This window comes from Aulostomus chinensis, chromosome 1 (genome assembly GCF_037954235.1).
Source record: "Aulostomus chinensis isolate RoL2024-O1b breed Wild chromosome 1, RoL_Achi_v1.0, whole genome shotgun sequence".
Lineage (NCBI taxonomy): Eukaryota > Metazoa > Chordata > Actinopteri > Syngnathiformes > Aulostomidae > Aulostomus > Aulostomus chinensis.
This window is the reverse complement of record NC_141320.1, coordinates 27,855,650-27,877,894: the sequence shown is the minus strand read 5'-3', so window position 1 is coordinate 27,877,894 and position 22,245 is coordinate 27,855,650. Positions and strand designations below refer to the sequence as shown.

The following is a 22,245-nucleotide window of genomic DNA, read 5'->3' as shown; positions in this document are numbered from 1 at the left end:
ATTTAAAAACACCAGTTGAACATTTTCCAAAGTTGCTCTCACCTTCTTTCAAACACCTGGAATGATTTCCTCCAAATCAAAAGAAACTGGTGAAAAAACAACAACAAAAACCTCCTGGAGAATCAAACTCCACCCTCTGCTCCAACTGGACTTGGGACTTCAAATGACCCCCATTAAAAGTCTGCCTGCATCCCCATTCACTGACGGTTGTACTGTGGGTCTCCTGGACAAACATGGCAGGATCCTCTTGATCTCCAGGAGAATAAAAGAGGGAACCCTAGAAAACAAGTCAGCGTGAAAGAGGAGCAGATTTTAAAACTCCTCATCATTTCCACCTCCAGGAGTGAAGCCTCCCGGGACCCAAGAGGCTCCAGCTGGCAGAGCTCTCACTGGTTTCTCCACCACCTCGCTAACCTGAGCTGGAGCATCTGAGAACCAAACAGTGACCCCCTTCACTCCAGAGCCGACTCCACAAACTCTGAGCCCCCACTTTACCCACAGCCAGCAGGCCTCCTCAACACTGCATGACACACGATGACTAAATTGAAGACTGAAGCGTCTCATCAAGAGATCTGTCACATGAGTCTGCTGTGGAGGGTCAATCTGTCCGTCCACATTCAGATCATTAACGCAGCGACTCCTAAGCACCAGTAGAGCCTCTTCATCGTCCCTGGGTGGGCTCGAACCACCAGCCTCTCGATTAACAGCCGAGCGCGCTGACCGATTGCGCCACAGAGACTCTGAGTCACCTACTTTTCATGAAGACTTTTCAGGCTAAATTCAGTGTGTGAGGTCCACACTGCACATTTGAGGGACCATGAAGGACAGAGGAGAGTCTGACTGTCATGATGAAAGCCTTCAGCACTAGAACTGAAACAGCCCCACCATCTTAACCCCCCCAGACCAAACAGGCTTCATCAGAAACAGACACACCTCCTAGAACATCCAGAGAACATCAGTCTGATTCATAGAACATGACAAACAATCAAGATCTTGTTATTGTTTGATCAGAAGCTGAAACAATGTTTCTATGTTTGTCTGTTCTGGTCTGAATGAAAGAGGAGGTTTTCTTGGTCATGTGACGTGGATGAGAGTTCAACTAGAACTTCCTGATTCAACAGGATTTTAGTTTGTTGGGATTTTTTCAAAACCACCAACCAAACCTCTGAGTGGTGCAGATGTCTGCTGCCTCCTCAGAGCAGACTGGAGCTCAGAGTGGTGCAGAGGAAGCGTGCTGGGCCCAGAACCCAGAGGTCGATGGATCGAAACTATCCTCTGCTAAAAGAACAAAATAAAATGAACCTGCATCTTTAGAAATGTGTGTCTGTTAAAAAGAGGTTCATAAGGATTTTGTCTTCCTCCACAATCACCAACCATTGTGAGAGTTAACAACAGTCCACTTTCTGACTGAAGCAAAAGTAGACTTCAAAAGGTTTTTCTGATTCAACATAGCAGCTAAATTTCCATTTCCATTTCCTGAACAGGACAGGTTAAAAAAAAGGGAATGCCATGACTTCCTCTGTATGTTAGAATATGAACGACTAAAAATGTTCATGCCCAGTTTAAAGTTAGAATTAAACTGAAAACACAAAAATCTTCCCTCTTCAATCCTGTCACTCAGTGTTGTAAACTGTTTCAAACAAATTCTACTGTTCAACAGTTCAAGTGTTTCTAATGAAGCTGAATGTTCGCCTCTACTTTCCTCAATTGTGTTTCTTTCATGTCCTCCTGACATCAAAGACAGAATTCTAGGTACAAATAAAGACACCATCAAAGCCTCCTGATGACATCATCATCAATTCTGACTTTGATCTGTGTCTGTCCAGTTTGTCCTGAGTGGATCCAACAGTTTCCCATGGGTGACTCTGTCGTGGTCTCTCTCCTGCTGTCTCCAACTCTCAGAGTGCTTCTACTGGTTTCTCCCCATCGTCCCTGTTGCTAGGCAGAGCACTGGTGAGGACTGAGGCCAGTGATGTCATCACCTCCAGCTGAGACCTGCCAGGTGATCCTGCTTCATTCAACTCTGCTGCCTCTGCCACTGCCCTGACTGGTGAGGCTGACAGCAGGTTCTCTCTCATCTAAACTCTCTGTTTACAATGGAGGCTGAAATCCTTGTGATTGGTGGTTCAATCATCAGGTCTGTTGAACTCCCAGGTGCCATCACCTGCTGTCTTCCTGGGGCCAAAGTTGTGGACATTATTGAACGTCTCCAGGACTCATCGACCTCTACCCCTCCTGCAGGTTCTCCCTGTCTCTGTGTGGGTTCTCTCTGGTACTCCAGCTTCCTCCCACAGTCCAAAGACATCAAGAGGGTAGTGGTTACCTGGACACTCTAAATGACTGTGAGTGTGAATGGTTGTCTGTCTGTGTGTGTGTGTTGGTCCTGGGATGGACTGGTGACCCATCAAGGGTGAACCCAGGGCTGGACTAGCACATCTTTGGGCCGGCCCATAACTGTCATAATTTTTTTTTCAAAAGTGTATAGTTTTTAATCGACCGTAACGGTATCGGAGACGCGAAACGCGGCCCATTGGTTGATTTTCTTGAAGGACATTGGGCTCGTCCAATGAAATCTCTCAGCTCTCTCTCTTTCTCTTAGTCAAGCCATGCTGTTGCAATGGAAGTGGAGGAGTCAGATCAGACAGTTGGAGACTATTTTAGTCGCCCTTCTTCCAAACAGAGGACTGATTTTTTAAAGTTTCATCCTCAACAAGATTCCATGAACCCTGTCGTCCAGAGGCTCTTCGTTAGAACGGACACGACGTGGAAATGGCTGACTTATTGTGGTCAACGTCATGCTTTGTTTTGTTTTGTTTGCCCTGCTTTTAGCAAGCCCAGTGATCCAAGTGTCTTCATTAGAGGCCTGACAGACTGGAGGCATGTGCACCAAAGAGTAGAGGAGCATGAGAGAGGCATGGCACAGAGGCAGTGTGCTGAGGCCTATTTTTGAAACTGCTCCAGAGCAAGACTGGCCACCTCCTTGAGGGAAGACAGCTGACAGGACACCGTGAGCAGGTTAAGAAGCAGGGCTGGACTGGGACCAAAAAATGGCCCTGGCATTTTTCATCCCTGGCAGCCCTCCATGGTTATTTACACGATATGTGTAAGCACACGCCATACCAGAGGATGTATGCGCACATTTTGAAGTTTCAAAAATTAAAATAAAGTGCAGTATTCTACATGGAAGACAGTAACCATGTTAAAAGAATGATACTCTTTCACTACTCACAGAGACCTTCTTCTTCCACTACACGTTCCAACACCTGACGTCTCTTCTTCCCAGTCCAGCCCTGGAAGAACGCGTCGAGTTTTGGAAATTCGGCTGCTTTTCTTCTCGTGAGTGTCTCTTTTTCGGCTCCTCCTTTCTCCTTCCTCTTACTGGGCAACATTCTTCATGGCTTCTGACTGCAAGGCGGCCGCTGAGTGGTGGCACTACAACTGGATGGGTCTGTTTCTCATTTTAACACAAAAACACCGCTGTTTCTGCGTTTTTACCAGAAATATATATTTTGAAATGCCTGCTCACACCGGCCCATCCGGCTACATCCACCAAACTTTACACACATAATATAATATAATAATATAATATAATAACCCTAAACACAAGCCCCAAAGCAGTAGTTGTTTTGTTTTTCTTCATAAAGGAGGTGCACTGTCATGACTACGATATCTCTGGCAACAAACATGGAAGGGGCTTTGGGGTCTTGTGTTTCAGCTCTGTAACTTCTGGATGGCTGAAAATGTCAGAATCAGTCCTCTCACTGACATCAACCATTGGTGTGACTTTTGGTGGCTTCAGCTCAAATGAAACCAGGGAAGAGGGGCCAGACTTTGAGGAGCCCCTTAGGGTTAGTGGATGCCCCGGGACTGTGCTTGGGCCCCTTAGCACCTAGATGGCTGAAATTCCCAGCACATGCTACTCTGGGGCATCACACTATGTGTGTAAAGTTTGGTGGATGTAGCCCAAGTAGAAACACCAGAACCCAGATTTGATCCTCAATTCTGCTCCAAAAGGCTCTCGGAGTGCAGAAGTCCCAGACCCTGATTTTGCCCAGTTTCACAAGGGGATAGTTTTTTCTCTTTGAACCAAGGAAGTTGAAATTTGAGTGTGTTGTTCTGTTCTTGAAGGATCGCATCTGTGCTGGTTTGACCCCCCTAAGTCCTTTCTGCTGTCCATAAAGGGCGTGGCAAAGTCCAGTAAAGTCTTTAAATGAAGCATCATAACTGGTCAAAGTTGCTCCAAATGAGATGAGCTTTCTGGGAGGAGTTCACACCTCTGCCAGAAACCAATATTTAAAACTTTGAAGCCCCACCTCCTTCCTGAAGCTACTTCCTGTTTGGGAGGGGGTTCTAGAATTATTCCACCAGATTATGATTTCATAAAGTTTCAGGTCTGTATCCACTGGAGAGGCCAATGAGAGCAAAAGAGCAACAGGGTCAAAGGTCAACAGGCCTCATGTCTCAGCCAGGCCTCAAAGGGTTAAGTGAGCCTTTTGGAGCTCCTTTGAAAAAAGGCCTGACACCAATCTTGTTCAGGACCAACATGAAGAAGGATCTTTGGAACATTTTCACATCTTTAAGACCGCCTTGACTCCTTTTTATAGCAGGAGTCACTGAACAGCACAAAGCTGCTATTGCAGCCATCAGGCCTCATTTCTGATCAGTTATTATTGTTGAAACAAAGCTGAATATCAATTATTGATTTTTATTGTCATCATTTTGAACACCTGATGAGAGAAACACAATAAAAACATTTGAAAAGGAAGGATCAGAGTGTTGTTGTACTGCAATACTACAGTACAGCATCAGAGACACTCAGTTATTGATTGCCTGAATGATTGATTTCCCCAGAAGAGGAACAGCTTTGTTGGAGGAGTAAAAATACACACATCAGAACGACAAAGTTACATTGGAAAAGAAACTACATGACATTACCAGCACAACATCTGAAGAACAGTTAGGATCAATTTAACTGGCCAGATAGTTAGGATTTCTTTAATGATATCCTTGATGAACCCAGACATCAGAGTGGTTTGTTCCCCTCAATCATAAATCTGTAAATACAGCGTGAAGTGATGGAACTAAAAGGCCACCTCTGAGTGCAGGAGTGAGCCTCTGTGACGGATGTGACGTCAGCAGACCGCCATTAGTTTGAGTCATTGTTTATATTCTTAATGCTGATTGGTCGATCTGTAATGGTGACAAATGGACTTCGTAGGTAGAATAAACATCCAGAAATTAAATGAATTTGTAGATTGTCTTATTAATCAAAAGATGAAGTATTAAAAATATTTGTTTTTTTTCCTCGGAGTGAGCGACAACTACCGGATTTTCTCACAGAAGAACGGGGGCGACTTCCACGGAAGCAGATGTTTGTAATTCCTGGGGCACTAAAATCCATTTCATATTATTCTTTATTGAACAGCGAATATTATGGAAATAAAATTTATATTTCTCGCCAGAAATGTCCTTAAAATGCTTTTTAAAAATCAAACCTATCTTGAAATGACACTCGTCCGTAATGGCGTCCTTAGCAACCAACATAGCAACAGTAGAAATGTGACACTGTAACGACTCTCTTCCGAGAGGTGAAAGATTCATCGTAATAACGAACAAACCAAAGATTAAACACAAGAACTGAGCAAAGATTATGAAAACAAAATGCATATTTCTCTCTAGAAATGTCATCAGAATGCTTTATTAAATCAAAACTATCTTGGAAGAAGGCACTTTCCTCCGAAAATGACAGGAGCGGCGGCCATGTTTTTGTTTTGAGAGGCCCGCATGAAAGAGTCACATGAGGGAAGGGGGTATGGGGTCATTGGGGGGGGGGGGGGCGATCCCAGGTGACGTTGTTCAAGAGGCAGGGTTCACCCTGGACAGGTCACCAGTCCATCAGGAGAAATGAGGTGGTCGGTATCATGCAACCTAAACTAAAACATTAGTCAGATCAAATTCAGATTAAAGCAAGAGTCTCCAGATCAAAGTCAGAATTCCTGATGATGTCATCAGGGCTTTGACAATAGCTAGAATTCTGTCTTTGATCTCAGGAGGACATGAAAGAAACACAATTGAGGAAAGTAGAAGAGAGCATGGCAGCATGATGGTGCAGTGGTGAGCACTGTGGCCTCACAGCAAGAAGGTTCTGGTTTGAGTCCAGGCTCGGGTGGAGAATCTTTCTGTGTAGAGCCTGTATGTTCTCCCCATGAATGCGTGGGTTCTCTCTGGTACTCCGGCTCCTTCCCACTGTCCAAAGACACGTAATTGGGGACGAGGCTGATTGGACACTCTAAATTGACCGTAGGTATGAATGTGAGTGTGAATGGTTGTTCGTCTCTGTATGCTGACCCTGTGATGGACTGGTGACCTGTCCAGGGTGAACCCTGCCTCTGGCCTGTAGATGCTGGGATAGGCTCCACCCCCCCTCGACCATCAATGTAGGTCTTTTGTCAATTGCTGGACCTGCTCTACTTGGAAAGAGTCATGAGAGAACTTTTGTTGTGATTTGGCGCAATACAAATAAAACTGACTTGACCAGTGTCATTTGTGGTCTTTTGTTAACTGCATGCCACATGAAATTATTAGTGGTCACTTTTCTAGCGACTGTCTCACAGTGGCAAGACAAGAACACTTCTACTTTTGATGATGACAGTTTGTTCAACAGTAAGCTTCATCCAGTACCATGTTGTCAAACACTGGAACCTCCACAGCACCTGAACAGGGACTTGAACCCTGGACCCTCACATTAAAAGTCTGATGCTCTACCGTCTGAGCTCCTCAGGCTCTTTCTACAGCATTGAGACAGGAACAGAAACACCTGTGAAGGTCAAACTGATGCTTTCTTGACTTGTTCAGTCCTCCATGTTAAAGTCCACCATGCTTTTGATTGGCTCTGATTCTCTGTGGCAAAATCCAACAAGAGGCTCCAAAAATGTCCTGAATGTCACAAGAATGCACAGGACAAGATGTTAGTTTCCTTCATGTCTGCAGTTCCTCCACTGGAAAGTAAAGTCAATGCTGCTCCTCTGCTGAAACCTGGGATCGGACCAGGGACCTTTAGATCTTCAGTCTAAGGCTCTCCCAACTGAGCTGGTTCAGTTCTGAGTGAGGGCCCTGCTTCTCTCATTTATAATCTCTTCCACTCTCACTGGACCTTAGAGAGGATTGGAGCTTCTGAAGTCCTGACACATTGAACAGTTCTCCAGGACCATTTTTGATGAAGGTCTGGATCACACCAGCCTTTTTTGTTTGTCTTCTTGCACCACCGTGCCGCCCCTACTAGTCGTCTACATATCAGTGTTCTCAGTATTGCACGAACATTCACATCAGTATTGTGCTAATATTTTATTTCCTGGCTCTTCAATCCTCCTATTATGAAGTTGATTGCTTCAGCGACCAGGAGACGTTATCATTGGCAGCTAGTTTACTATTATTGCTGCTGCTGTTGTTGGTTGCGTGTCTGTCTTCCATCCCCCTGTCCCTCTGTCTTTCTCTCTGCTTGTCTTTCACCCTCATCTTGTTCCCATCTTTTTGTCATTCTCTCCCTCCTTTCTCTCTGTCTTTTGTCTTTCCTTCTCTATATTTGTCTTCTGCTGTCTGTCCTGTCCTGCTCTCTTTCAACAACCAACCAGTCAAAGCAGATGTCCGGTTAAAAAAATATGATAAAAGAACTCTTGGTTTGATTTGGCTTGAGGCATGAAGAAGATAGGATTGTTTTCCTTTCATTTTAGAAGCTTTTCCAGATTCATGAAAAGATCATCAATCAGTGCAGTATTTCAGACAGACTTCTGGTCCGTGAGGACGAGGAATCCAGCACAGATCCACAGAACTCCAACTGCCATCTTTGATGGTTCCTTTACAGTCTGTAGGGTGGAGAGATCCTCCTGAGTCTGGCTTGGAATGTTTGTCTGTAGATGTGTTGGCCCTGTGATGGACTGGTGACCTGTCCAGGGTGAACACGGCCTGTCGCCCAAAAGCTGCTGGGATAGGCTCCACCCCCTCCATGACCCTGAACAGGATAAGCAGAAGACAATGGACAGAAGTCCTGACACATTGAACAGTTCTCCAGGACCATTTTTGATGAAGGTCTGGATCACACCAGCCTTTTTTGTTTGTCTTCTTCCAGTGTCCTCAACATTGTGTGAGCCAATAATTCCACATCTGTACCAGACACACCTCTGGTTGGTGGGTTGATGGATCTTTCTGTTCTAACAGTGTCTTTTATCTTGCTTTTATCTTTTCTATCTTTTCTTTGTATCTGCATTCTGTGGGGCACGGTGGCTCTGGAAGAGCACTCTAACTATTGTCACTGTACCCCCCCCCCCCCCGTACAACGAAAATAAAAGATTCTGATTCCGATTCTGACACACACACACACACACACACACACACACACACACACACACACACACGTGTATCAACATGATGTTCCGAATGTTTCACTGTCTGTGGTTGTCCAGCTCTCCTTGCCTCTTCACTGTCATTGTCAGAACTCGGAGCAGTCTTCCTCTCCAGGTGATGTCTCTGAGTGATGATGATTGCTGTCTGTTCAACCAGCTTCATTTGTTGATATCTGAGAAGGACTGAAGACAGCAAAGTGTGCTGATTGGCCAACAACCCCTCACAGGTCAAAGGTCACTGCTCTGAGGCGGACCAGTTTACTGTAACAGTGGTGGCACCATCCACTGCTGGCGCTCTCTTCAGTGCTTCTTGTTTCTGCCCTTTGTGTGTGAGCTCCTAGAGCAGCTGGTCCGGCTCCTCCCCCTTTTCTTTTCTATTCCTCTAATTTATTTTTTGATTTTCTATTTTTGTAATTCATCATCGATCTCGGCTCACGGTCGCTACACTCTTGACCTCCTGTGAGCCTTGAAGAGAGAGAAGCCACCTTTGTGTTGGAGAAGAGCAGCTTAGTCCAGGCAGCCAGCAGCCTGAGACCAGAGGGTAGCCCATCAACGCGCTTCCCTTCTTCATCGAGCGAATCTCAGCGGGAGCCACGGTCGACGAGGTGGAGGCTTTGGAGGCCGTCCTCCCACCAGTTCGTTGGAGAGGCGTCGTACATCGATGGGAGAATCCAGCTGAGAACGTCAGCCGGTTACGTTGGTTTTCACCGATTCAGGCCTGGACTCCTGTCTCGCTGCCAAACTCCGCCTGACTCCGTAGAGCTGGTCAGCCTCCACTCAGTCCTCTTCATTTGGTTGGAGGTCACCATCGTTCATCCTACACACCTTTCCACCTGCCTCTTAGCCGTCTACTTGAAGCTCAGATAAATCCAGGCTAATTCATACCTGCTACTCAATATGGGCCTTAATTACTCTGCTGGAATTATCACTCTGTCTTAAGGGTTTTCTTCATTGTATTAAATCCTCTTTAATTTCCAAGAAGTCTTCCAGCTCATTCATTCATGCAAGCCACTGATCCACAAGACCTCATTGATGAGCTTCAACCTGAGACTGAGTGTTTCTCATTGGACGAGACACCCATTAAATGAGACTCATTGTCAGTCCATTGAAATCTACTGGTGTTCCTGGTGAGTTGATTTAACAACATGAGCTGACAGAACCTACGTTCAGGTAGGAACCACCACATCCAGGGGTCTGGACCTTTGAGCAGGCAGAGCCATCAAAGTAGCAGACTAAGCTAGCAGACATTAGCATTGAGAAGAAACTGATACCTGAGCCTACTTTTGGGTCTGGTCAGGTGATGACACAATAAAATGACATCATTGTCAGACTGACGCCTGCTCAACACTGACCAAACGCCGCCCTATTGCATTGTGGGAAATTTCTACTTGGCTCGTGTCCATCAAAACACACAAAGAAATTTCTCCAGAATCAGTATGGATAGTGGATACAATTGAGTCCACACTGGTTTTTCATTCTGAGTCGGATGCAGGTGTGGAATTTCAGACACAGTCTGTGTTTGTGTTGTTCATTCAGTGATTTTTCTTACAATTCCCAATCAAAGCCCCACATTGCTAATGAACTCAAAATGATGCAGACAGTAATGTAGTGATAGTTGTTACGAACCTCAAAATAATGCGACTGTGATGTCAGAAGAATTGCAAATGAACTTAAAATGATGCTAACAGTAATGTAGTGATAGTTGCTAATCAAGTCAGTGATGCTTGCAGTAATGTAGTAAGAGTTGCTACGAACCTCAAAATAATGTGACAGTAATGTAGTAAAAGTTGCCACGAACCTCAAAATATTGCGACAGTGATGTCGGAGTAATTGCTAATAAACTCAAAATGATGCTAACAGTTATGTAGTGATAGTTGCTAATCAACTCAGTGATGCTTACAGTAATGTAGTAAGAGTTTCCAACAACCTGAAAGTGATGCTGACAGTCATGTAGTAAGTGTTTTCAACAACTTCAAAGTGATGCTGACAGTCTTGTAGTAAGAGTTGCAAATGAACTCAATTTAATGCGACAGTGATGTCTTAAGAATTGCTAATAGACTCAAAATTATGCTAACAGTAAAGTAGAAAGAGTTGCTTCGAACCTCAAAATAAAACAACGGTGATGTGGTTAAAGTTGCTACGAACCTCAAAATATTGCGACAGTGTATCGGAAGAATAGCTAATTAACTCAAAATGAAGCTAACAGTAATGTAGTGATAGTTGCTAATCAATTCAGTGATGCTTACAGTAATGTAGTAAGTGTTTCGAAAAACCTCAAAGTGATGCTGACAGTAATGTAGTAAGAGTTGCTACGAACCTCAAAATAATGCGACAGTGATGTCAGAAGAATTGCTAAAGATCTCAAAATGATGCGACAGTGATTTAGTAAGAATTGCTAATGAACTCAAAATGATGCTAACAGTAATGGAGTGAACATTTCGAACAACCTCAAAGTGATGCTGAAAGTCATGTACTAAGAGTTGCTACGAAGCTAAAAATAATGTGACAGTGATGTCGGAAGAATTGCTAATGATCTCAAAATGATGCGACAGTGATGTAGTAAGAATTGCTAATGAACTCAAAATGATGCTAACAGTAATGGAGTGAAAGTTTCGAATAACCTCAAAATGATGCTGACGGTCATGTAGTAAGAGTTGCTACGAACCTCAAAATAATGCGACTGATGTCAGAAGAATTGCTAAAGATCTCAAAATGATGCGACACTGATTTAGTAAGAATTGCTAATGAACTCAAAATGATGCTAACAGTAATGGAGTGAAAGTTTCGAACAACCTCAAAGTGATGCTGATAGTCATGTAGTAAGAGTTGCTTCGAACCTCAAAATAATGCGACAGTGATGTCGGAAGAATTGCTAGTGATCTCAAATGATGTGACAGTGATGTAGTAAGAATTGCTAATGAACTCAAAATGATGCTAACAGTAATGGAGTGAAAGTTTCGAATAACCTCAAAGTGATGCTGACAGTCATGTGGTTTGAGTTGCGAGTAAATTAAAAATGATGCTGAAAGTGATGTTGTAAGAATTGCTATTGAACTCAAAACGATGCTAACAGTATCGTAGTGATAGTTGCAAATAAACTCAGTGATGCTTACAGTAATGTAGTAAGTGTTTCGAACAACCTCAAAGTGATGCTGACAGTCATGTAGTAAGAGTTGCTACTAACCTCAAAGTGATGCTAACAGTAATGTAATGATAGTTGCTAATGAACTCAAAATGATGCTAACAGTAATGTAGTGATAGTTGCTAATCAACTCAGTGATGCTTACAGTAATGTAGTAAGTGTTTCAAACAACCTCAAAGTGATGCTGACAGTCATGTCGTAAGAGTTGCTACTAACCTCAATTTAATGCTACAGTGATGTCTATGAATTGCTAATAAACTCAAAATGACGCTAACAGTAATGTAGTGATAGTTGCTAATAAACTCAAAATGATGCTAAAAGTAATGTAGTGATAGTTGCTAATCAACTCAGTGATGCTTACAGTAATGTAGTAAGTGTTTCGAACAACCTCAAAGTGACGCTGACAGTCATTTAGTAAGAGTTGCTACTAACCTCAATTTAATGCTACAGTGATGTCTATGAATTGCTAATAAACTCAAAATGACGCTAACAGTAATGTAGTGATAGTTGCTAATAAACTCAGTGATGCTTACAGTAATGTAGTAAGTGTTTCAAACAACCTCAAAGTGATGCTGAAAGTCATGTAGTAAGAGTTGCTACTAACCTCAATTTAATGCTACAGTGATGTCTATGAATTGCTAATAAACTCAAAATGACGCTAACAGTAATGTAGTGATAGTTGCTAATAAACTCAGTGATGCTTACAGTAATGTAGTAAGTGTTTCAAACAACCTCAAAGTGATGCTGACAGTCATGTAATAAGAGTTGCTTCTAACCTCAAAATGATGCTAAAAGTAATGTAGTGATAGTTGCTAATGAACTCAAAGTGATGCTGACAGTAATGTAGTGATAGTTGCTAATAAACTCAGTGATGCTTACAGTAATGTAGTAAGTGTTTCGAACAACCTCAAAGTGATGCTGATAGTCATATAGTAAGAGTTGCTACGAACCTCAAAATAATGCGACAGTGATGTCAGTAGAATTGCTAAAGATCTCAAAAAGATGCGACAGTGATTTAGTAAGAATTGCTAATGAACTCAAAATGATGCTAACAGTAATGGAGTGAACGTTTCGAATAACCTAAAAGTGATGCTGACAGTCATTTAGTTAGAGTTGCAACGAACCTCAAAATGATGCGACAGTGATGGAGTAAGAATTGCTGATGAACTCAAAATAATGTTAACAGTAATGTAGTGAAAGTTTCGAATAACTTCAAAGTGATGCTGACAGTCTTGTGGTTAGAGTTGCGAGTAACCTAAAAATGATGCTGACAGTAATGTAGTAAGAGTTGCTAATAACCTCAAAATAATGCTACAGTGATGTCGTAAGAATTGCTAATGATATCAAAATGATGCGACAGTGAATGAGTAAGAATTGCTAATGAACTCAAAATAATGCTAACTGTAATGGAGTGAAAGTTTCGAATAACCTCAAAGTGATGCTGACAGTCATGTAGTTAGAGGTGCGAGTAACCTAAAAATGATGCTGACAGTGATGTCGTGAGAATTGCTCAACAACTCAAAATGATGCTAACAGTAATGTAGTGATAGTTGCAAATGATATCAAAATAATGCGACAGTGATGGAGTAAGTGTTGCTACGAACCTCAAAATATTGCGACAGTGATGTCAGTAGAATTGCTAAAGATCTCAAAAAGATGCGACAGTGATTTAGTAAGAATTGCTAATGAACTCAAAATGATGCTAACAGTAATGGAGTGAACGTTTCGAATAACCTAAAAGTGATGCTGACAGTCATGTAGTAAAAGTTGCTACGAACCTCGAAATATTGCGACAGTGATGTCGGAAGAGTTGCTAATGAACTCAATTTAATGCGACAGTGATGTCGTGAGAATTGCTCAACAACTCAAAATGATGCTAACAGTAATGTAGTGATAGTTGCTAATAAACTCAAAGTGATGCTGACAGTAATGTAGTAAGAGTTGCTACGAACCTAAAAATAATGCAACAATAATGTAGTAAGAGTTGCAACGAACCTCAAAATATTGCGACAGTGATGTCGGAAGAATTGCTAATGATCTCAAAATGATGCTACAGTGATGTAGTAAGAATTGCTAATGAACTCAAAATGATGCTAACAGTAATGTAGTGAAAGTTTCGAACAACCTCAAAGTGATGCTGACAGTCATGTAGTAAGATTTGCAACGAACCTCAAAATGATGCAACAGTGAATGAGTAAGAATTGCGAATGAACTCAAAATGATTCTAACAGTAATGTAGTGAAAGTTTCGAATAACCACAAGTGATGCTGACAGTCTTGTGGTTAGAGTTGCGAGTAACCTAAAAATGATGCTGACAGTAATGTAGTAAGAGTTGCTAATAACCTCAAAATAATGCTACAGTGATGTCGTAAGAATTGCTAATGATATCAAAATGATGCGACAGTGAATGAGTAAGAATTGCTAATGAACTCAAAATAATGCTAACTGTAATGGAGTGAAAGTTTCGAATAACCTCAAAGTGATGCTGACAGTCATGTAGTTAGAGGTGCGAGTAACCTAAAAATGATGCTGACAGTGATGTCGTGAGAATTGCTCAACAACTCAAAATGATGCTAACAGTAATGTAGTGATAGTTGCAAATGATATCAAAATAATGCGACAGTGATGGAGTAAGTGTTGCTACGAACCTCAAAATATTGCGACAGTGATGTCAGAAGAATTGCTAATGAACTCAAAATGATGCTAACAGTAATGTAGTGATAGTTGCTAATTAACTCAGTGATGCTTACAGTAATGTAGTAAGAGTTTCGAATAACCTCAAAGTGATGCTGACAGTCATGTAGTAAGAGTTGGTTCGAACCTCAAAATAATGCGACAGTGATGTCAGAAGAATTGCTAAAGATCTCAAAATGATGCTAAAAGTAATGTAGTGATAGTTGCTAATAAACTCAGTGATGCTTACAGTAATGTAGTAAGAGTTGCTACGAACCTCAAAATAATGCTACAGTAATGTAGTAAGAATTGATAATGAACTCAAAATGATGCTAACAGTAATGTAGTGATAGTTTCTAATAAACTCACAGTGATGCTGACAGTAATTTAGTAAGAATTGCTACGAACCTTTAAATAATGCAACAGTCATGTAGTAAGAATTGCTACGATTCTCAAAATAATGCGACAGTGATGTCGAAAGTATTGCTAATGATCTCAAAATGATGCGACAGTGATGTAGTAAGAATTGCTAATGAACATAAAATGATGCTAACAGTAATGGAGTGAAAGTTTCGAATAACCTCAAAGTGATACTGACAGTCATGTAGTAAGAGTTGCTACGAACCTCAAAATAATGCCACAGAAATGTAGTTAAAGTTGCTACGAACCTCAAAATAATGCGACAGTGATGTCAGAAGAATTGCTACGATTCTCAAAATAATGCGACAGTGATGTCGAAAGTATTGCTAATGATCTCAAAATGATGCGACAGTGATGTAGTAAGAATTGCTAATGAACATAAAATGATGCTAACAGTAATGGAGTGAAAGTTTCGAATAACCTCAAAGTGATGCTGACAGTCATGTAGTTAGAGGTGCGAGTAACCTAAAAATGATGCTGACAGTGATGTCGTGAGAATTGCTCAACAACTCAAAATGATGCTAACAGTAATGTAGTGATAGTTGCAAATGATATCAAAATAATGCGACAGTGATGGAGTAAGTGTTGCTACGAACCTCAAAATATTGCGACAGTGATGTCAGAAGAATTGCTAATGAACTCAAAATGATGCTAACAGTAATGTAGTGATAGTTGCTAATTAACTCAGTGATGCTTACAGTAATGTAGTAAGAGTTTCGAATAACCTCAAAGTGATGCTGACAGTCATGTAGTAAGAGTTGGTTCGAACCTCAAAATAATGCGACAGTGATGTCAGAAGAATTGCTAAAGATCTCAAAATGATGCTAAAAGTAATGTAGTGATAGTTGCTAATAAACTCAGTGATGCTTACAGTAATGTAGTAAGAGTTGCTACGAACCTCAAAATAATGCTACAGTAATGTAGTAAGAATTGATAATGAACTCAAAATGATGCTAACAGTAATGTAGTGATAGTTTCTAATAAACTCACAGTGATGCTGACAGTAATTTAGTAAGAATTGCTACGAACCTTTAAATAATGCAACAGTCATGTAGTAAGAATTGCTACGATTCTCAAAATAATGCGACAGTGATGTCGAAAGTATTGCTAATGATCTCAAAATGATGCGACAGTGATGTAGTAAGAATTGCTAATGAACATAAAATGATGCTAACAGTAATGGAGTGAAAGTTTCGAATAACCTCAAAGTGATACTGACAGTCATGTAGTAAGAGTTGCTACGAACCTCAAAATAATGCCACAGAAATGTAGTTAAAGTTGCTACGAACCTCAAAATAATGCGACAGTGATGTCAGAAGAATTGGTAATGATCTCAAACTGATGGGACAGTGATGTCGTAAGAATTGCTAATGAACTCAAAATGATGCTAACAGTAATGGAGTGATAGTTGCTAATAAACTCAGTGATGCTTACAGTAATGTAGTAAGAGTTTCGAACAACCTCAAACTGATGCTGACGGTCATGTAGTAAGAGTTTCTACGAACCTCAAAATAATACGACAGTGATGTCGGAAGAATTGCTAATGATCTCAAAGTGATGCGACAGTGATGTAGTAAGAATTGCTAATGAACTCAAAATGATGCTAACAGTAATGGAGTGAAAGTTGCTAATAACCTCAAAGTGATGCTGACAGTCATGTACTAAGAGTTGGTACGAACCTTAAAATAATGCAACAGTAATGCAGTAAGAGTTGCTCCGAACCTAAAAATAATGCGACAGTGATGTCGGAAGAATTGCTAATGATCTCAAAATGATGCAACAGTAATGGAGTAAGAATTGCTAATGTACTCAAAATGATGCTACAGTGATGTCGTAAGAATTGCTAACAAACTCAAAATGATGCTAAAAGTAATGTAGTGATAGTTGCTAATCAACTCATTGATGCTTACAGTAATGTAGTAAGTGTTTCGAAAAACCTCAAAATAATGCGACAGTCATGTACTAAGAGTTGCTTCGAACCTCAGAATGATGGTAACAGTAATGGAGTGATAGTTGCTAATCAACTCATTGATGCTTACAGTAATGTAGTAAGTGTTTCGAAAAACCTCAAAATAATGCGACAGTGATTTCGGAAGAATTGCCAATGAACTCAACATGATGCTAACAGTAATGGAGTAAGAAGTGCGAATGTACTCAAATTGATGCTAAATGTAATGTAGTGAAAGTTTTGAATAACTTCAAAGTGATGCTGACAGTCATGTAGTAAGAGTTGCTACGAACCTAAAAATAATGCGACAGTGATGTTGGAAAAATTGCTAAAAAAACTCAAAATGATGCTGACGGTAATGTAGGAAGAGTTGAAACTAACGTTAAAATGATGCTACAGTGATGTCATAAGAATTGCTAATAAACTCAAAATGATGCTAAAAGTAATGTAGTGACAGTTGCGAATGAACTCAGTGATGCTTACAGTAACGTAGTTAGTATTTCGAACTACCTCCAATTGATGCTGACAGTAATGTATTAAGAATTGCTATGAACCTCAAAATAATGCGACAGTGATTTCAGAAGAATTGGTAATGATCTCAAACTGATGCTACAGTGATGTCATAAGAATTGCTAATAAATTAAAATGATGCTAACAGTAATGTAGTGACAGTTGCTAATAAACTATGTGATGCTTACAGTAATGGAGTAAGTGTTTCAAACTACCTCCAAGTGATGCTGACAGTCATGTAGTAAGAATTTCTACGAACCTTAAAATAATGCGACAGTGATGGAGGACGAATTGATAATAAACTCAAAATGATGCTAACAGTAATGGAGTGATAGTTACTAATAAACTCAAAGTGATGCTGACAGTAATGTAGTAAGTGTTTCGAATAACCTCAAAGTGATGCTGACAGTCATGTAGTAAGAGTTGCTACAAACCTCAAAATAATGCGACAGTAATGTAGTAAAAGTTGCTACGAACCTCAAAATATTGCGACAGTGATGTAGTGAGAGCTGCTACGATCCTCAAAATGATGCAGGGTGACTTTGTGGAAAGTCTTGCACTCCCAACACATTCATTCTCATGAATGCAGTGACAGGTCAGAGCCAAGGGAGCCTCCATGTCCACAGATGTCCACATGGCAGCTGGACTTCCTTTTTCACTCCTTCCCGTTCCTCCTGGTACTTTTTGGCCACCGTTTGTTTGATGGTCTGAAAATGACACCCAGAGTAAATCAATACATTGAAATTAGAGATGAAATAAACTGGAGATATCAACGACTGCTTTAGATCATTTCCACACAAACCTTTCTGGTTGGCAAACATATGAGGCTCAAGGACCTGAACCAGTTCCCTGAACCCTTCCCTCTCAACAGTGCTGAGGGGCTGGCAGTCCTTCAGGATGAAATTCAGCAGAGCCTCATCCAGCATCTGCTTCCTGGAAGCTGGATGGTTAAAGATGAAGGAGAGAAGAAATGAATCGGAATTAATGATCAATGAAGCAACTGTGAGTCAGTTGGAGAGTGGCTGTATACCTGAGTTCATCCTGGTGGATCTGGGACTTCATTCTCATGCCTGGCCCCATCATGCCTCAGCACTGAAGAGGTGCTTTTGTTGAGATGAGACGCTTCTGTCCAACAAATGCCACATTCAACCTGCAGAAAAGAACATGAGTACTCAGCTAAAAGTTCCTTTCTTCATGGTGACTGGTGTTTCTTAGTCTTAGACCACCAGGTTTCCAATGAGGTGTATCGGATACGTTGTTGTGTGCCGCTGAAATCCGTCCAATTCCGGCGTTGTTTCCTCATGAAATATGTTTGCCTTAAAGCTCATTAAAGTGTTGAACCACAATATCGTTCACCATAACTGAGTCAACTTCAAGATAACCTACTTCTACATTCCAGTCCCGGCTGCTCCTGTTCTGCTGCAGTCCAGAAAACAACAACCCGATACAATTGGCGCTCCTTCCCACAGCTCCGGCCCGGATCCGCATGGTTCCACTGACTGACTGTGAGACGCGCTCCCTCCAGAGTGGCACAGCCCGATGGGGTCCTTATCTGGCACGGGGGCGTAAAACAGGTGCGACTGGAAAGCCTGGTTTATTCTGCGTCGAGGGAACGCGTTGCTCTGCAATACACCGCCAAGCCGCTAGGGGGTGTGGCTTTGTCTTTATTGTTTACGGGGCTCTTGTCGGATTCCTTGGTTTTCTTCCGGTCACAGACAAAAATTGTTGGCCATTTGTCAGTCTTTGTAGTGCCGCGAATACTCCTTTCTTCGTCTTGGTCCATTTTTTCTTGACGCTTTCACCTCAGAAACTTTGAAAATGGCGGTGTTGTTTTGCTGCGACTGAACCGGAAATGACGTTTTGAGCGGACCAATGACAGTCCTCGACAATGACGTCACCCCGCGGCGACGCGATGCGGAGGCAGGATATTTTGGAGGCGCGTTTCAGGCTATGGCGTACGGTCTGCGTACATTACCAGGGTCGGATCTGGCAGGGTGGAGGATCTTTGATTCATCTTAGCTTTCCTGCTCCGGCTGTTTGAGAAACATTCAAATGGAGATGGTTGTTTGTGGTTGTTTGTGTCTTCCAGGCCACGCCACGCCAACGCCTCCTTCTGTCCCCACGCTTACGGCTGCCGAAACGTGCCGGTGTCTGAAAACCAGATCATTCTGGATGTGCCGGACCACCAGGTCCTCCTCACCTGCAGGTTCCTGCAGGCAGAGCCCTGTGGTGGTAGGTTTCCTGCTCCTCTGCTGGACTGATACCCTCTCCTTTTCCCCACACTTATCTGCTGTTTCTACTCTGTGCCTCCTTCTCCTCTGTCAGGCCTGGACTTCTTCCTTCTGTCTCTCCAGGATCACGTCCCGGTGGTGCCTGAGAGCAGCTCCAGCTCCAGCTCCCTGAACCAAGAACCACTGGAGAAATCTGACCACTTCATCAGCAACTGTGGCCTCAACAGCTTTCATGTCAAGTCGGTGTCTCTCAGCCTGAGTTGGTCCATGTTCTGTATCCCTGAATGTTCTAGAGGAACTAAACTGGGCCTGACTGGGACGCTTCTGTCTGCTCAGATTTGGGTTGTGAATGCATTCAGATGTCATTTACAAGCATTGGAACTAAAGACCTGAGCCTCAAGAATATTTAGTTCTTGATTTACTTTCTCTTGCAGGGTTTCATTTTGTGCTAATTTTCTTTTGAAGATCTTTGTTTTTTTGTTGTCCTTCCATTTAGCAAGTTTGGCTAAGAACCTTTTCCCCACTAAACTAATTTTCCTAAAATGTCTCGCTAACGTTTCCTTTTTCTCTGTCGTCCCTCCTGTCCTTCGTCTCCATTCTGTCTCAGCTCAGCTGTGTCTCTTGGGCTCTCTTCAACAACGGCGCCCTGCCTTGTGCCTGCCATGAGGTTGGAGCTGAGAGTGAAACCTGCGAGTCATTTGGTGGTCGGTGCCGCTGCAGGCCCCACGTGATTGGCCGAGACTGCTCCATGTGGGCCGTGGGTTGCTGGGGATTCCCCACTGCAGACGTGAGTGTCAGATTGGATGAATGATGAGGAATAAGGGCTTTTAATGATGAGTGAGAGGACGGACCAAACCAACCTGTCCAACCATCAGAGGACAGTTTGTTGTTCTAGTTTCAACTCTTACTACATCACTGTTAGCTGTACTGTTAGTTGTACTGTTAGTTAGTTGTACTGTCAGCATCATTTTGAGGTCATTAGCAATTCTTACTACATCACTGTCGCATCATTTTGAGATCATTCGCAATTCTTCTGACATCACTGTCGCATTATTTTGATGTTCGTAGCAACACTTAGTACAAGACTGTCAGCATCACTTTGAGGTTATTCGAAACGTTCACTCCATTACTGTTAGCATCATTTTGGGTTCATGAGCAATTCTTCCGACATCACTGTCGCAATATGTTGAGGTTCGTAGCAACTTTTACTACATTACTGTCGCATTATTTTAAGGTTCCTAGCAACTCTTACTACATGACTGACAGCATCACTTTGAGGTTATTCGAAAGTTTCACTCCATTACTGTTAGCATCATTTTGAGTTCATTAGCAATTCTTACTACATCACTGTCGCATCATTTTCAGATCATTAACAATTCTGATGACATCACTGTCGCATCATTTTCAGATCTTTAGCAATTCTTCTGACATCACCGTCACATTATTTTAAGGTTCGTAGCAACTCTTACTACATTATTGTTGCATTATTTTAAGGTTCGTAGCAACTCTTACTACATTACTGTCAGCATCACTTTGAGTTTATTAGCAACTATCACTACATTACTGTTCGCATTATTTTGAGTTTATGAGCAATTCTCACGACATCACTGTAGCATTGAATTGAGTTCATTAGCAACTCTTACTAAATGACTGTCAGCATCACTTTGAGGTTGTTCGAAACTCTTACTACATTACTGTAAGCATCACTGAGTTTCTTAGCAACTTTCACTACATAACTGTTAGCATCATCTTGAGTTCATTAGCGATTCTTCCGACATCACTGTCGCAATATTTTGAGGTTCGTAGCAACTTTTACTACATTACTGTCGCATTATTTTGAGGTTTGTAGCAACACTTACTCCATGACTGTCAGCATCATTTTGAGGTTTTTCGAAAGTTTCACTCCATTACTGTTAGCATCATTTTGAGTTCATTAGCAATTCTTACTACATCACTGTCGCATCATTTTGAGATCATTAGCAATTCTTCCGACATCACTGTCGCATTATTTTGAGGTTCGTAGCAACTCTTTGTACAAGACTGTCAGCATCACTTTGAGGTTATTCGAAACGTTCACTCCATTACTGTTAGCATCATTTTGAGTTCATGAGCACTTTTTTCTAAATCACTGTCGCATCATTTTGAGATCTTTAGCAATTCTTCCGACATCACTGTCGTATTATTTTGAGGTTCGTAGCAACTCTTACTACATGACTGTCAGCATCACTTTGAGGTTATTCGAAACACTTACTACATTACTGTAAGCATCACTGACTTGATTAGCAACTATCACTACATTACTTTTAGCATCATTTTGAGTTCATTAGCAATTCTTCCGACATAACTGTCGCAATATTTTGAGGTTCGTAGCAACTTTTACTACATGACTGTCGCATTATTTTGAGGTTCGTAGCAACACTTACTACATGACTGTCAGCATCACTTTGAGGTTATTCGAAACTTTCACTCCATTACTGTTAGCATCATTTTGAGTTCATTAGCAATTCTTACTACATCACTTTCACATCATTTTGAGATCATTAGCAATTCTTCCGACATCACTGTCGCAATATTTTGAGGTTCGTAGCAACTTTTACTCCATTACTGTGGCATTATATTGAGTTCATTAGCAACTCTTACTACATGACTGTCAGCATCACTTTGAGGTTATTCGAAACACTTACTACATTACTGTAAGCATCACTGACTTGATTAGCAACTATCACTACATTACTGTTAGCATCATTTTAAGTTCATTAGCAACTCTTACTACATGACTGTCAGCATCACTTTGAGGTTCTTCGAAAGTTTCACTCCATTACGGTTATCATCATTTTGAGTTCATTAGCAATTCTTACTACATCACTGTCGCATCATTTTCAGATCATTAACAATTCTTCTAACATCACTGTCACATAATTT

The 22,245-nt window shown here is 41.6% G+C and overlaps 1 non-coding gene across 1 annotated transcript; it reads right to left on the bottom strand.

Annotated features, from left to right (window-relative positions):
- Positions 1 to 665: 665 nt before the first annotated feature.
- On the bottom strand, positions 666 to 739 carry trnan-guu (transfer RNA asparagine (anticodon GUU)). The gene has a single exon. It is a non-coding gene; the product is annotated as a tRNA-Asn (tRNA).
- Positions 740 to 22,245: the final 21,506 nt, after the last annotated feature.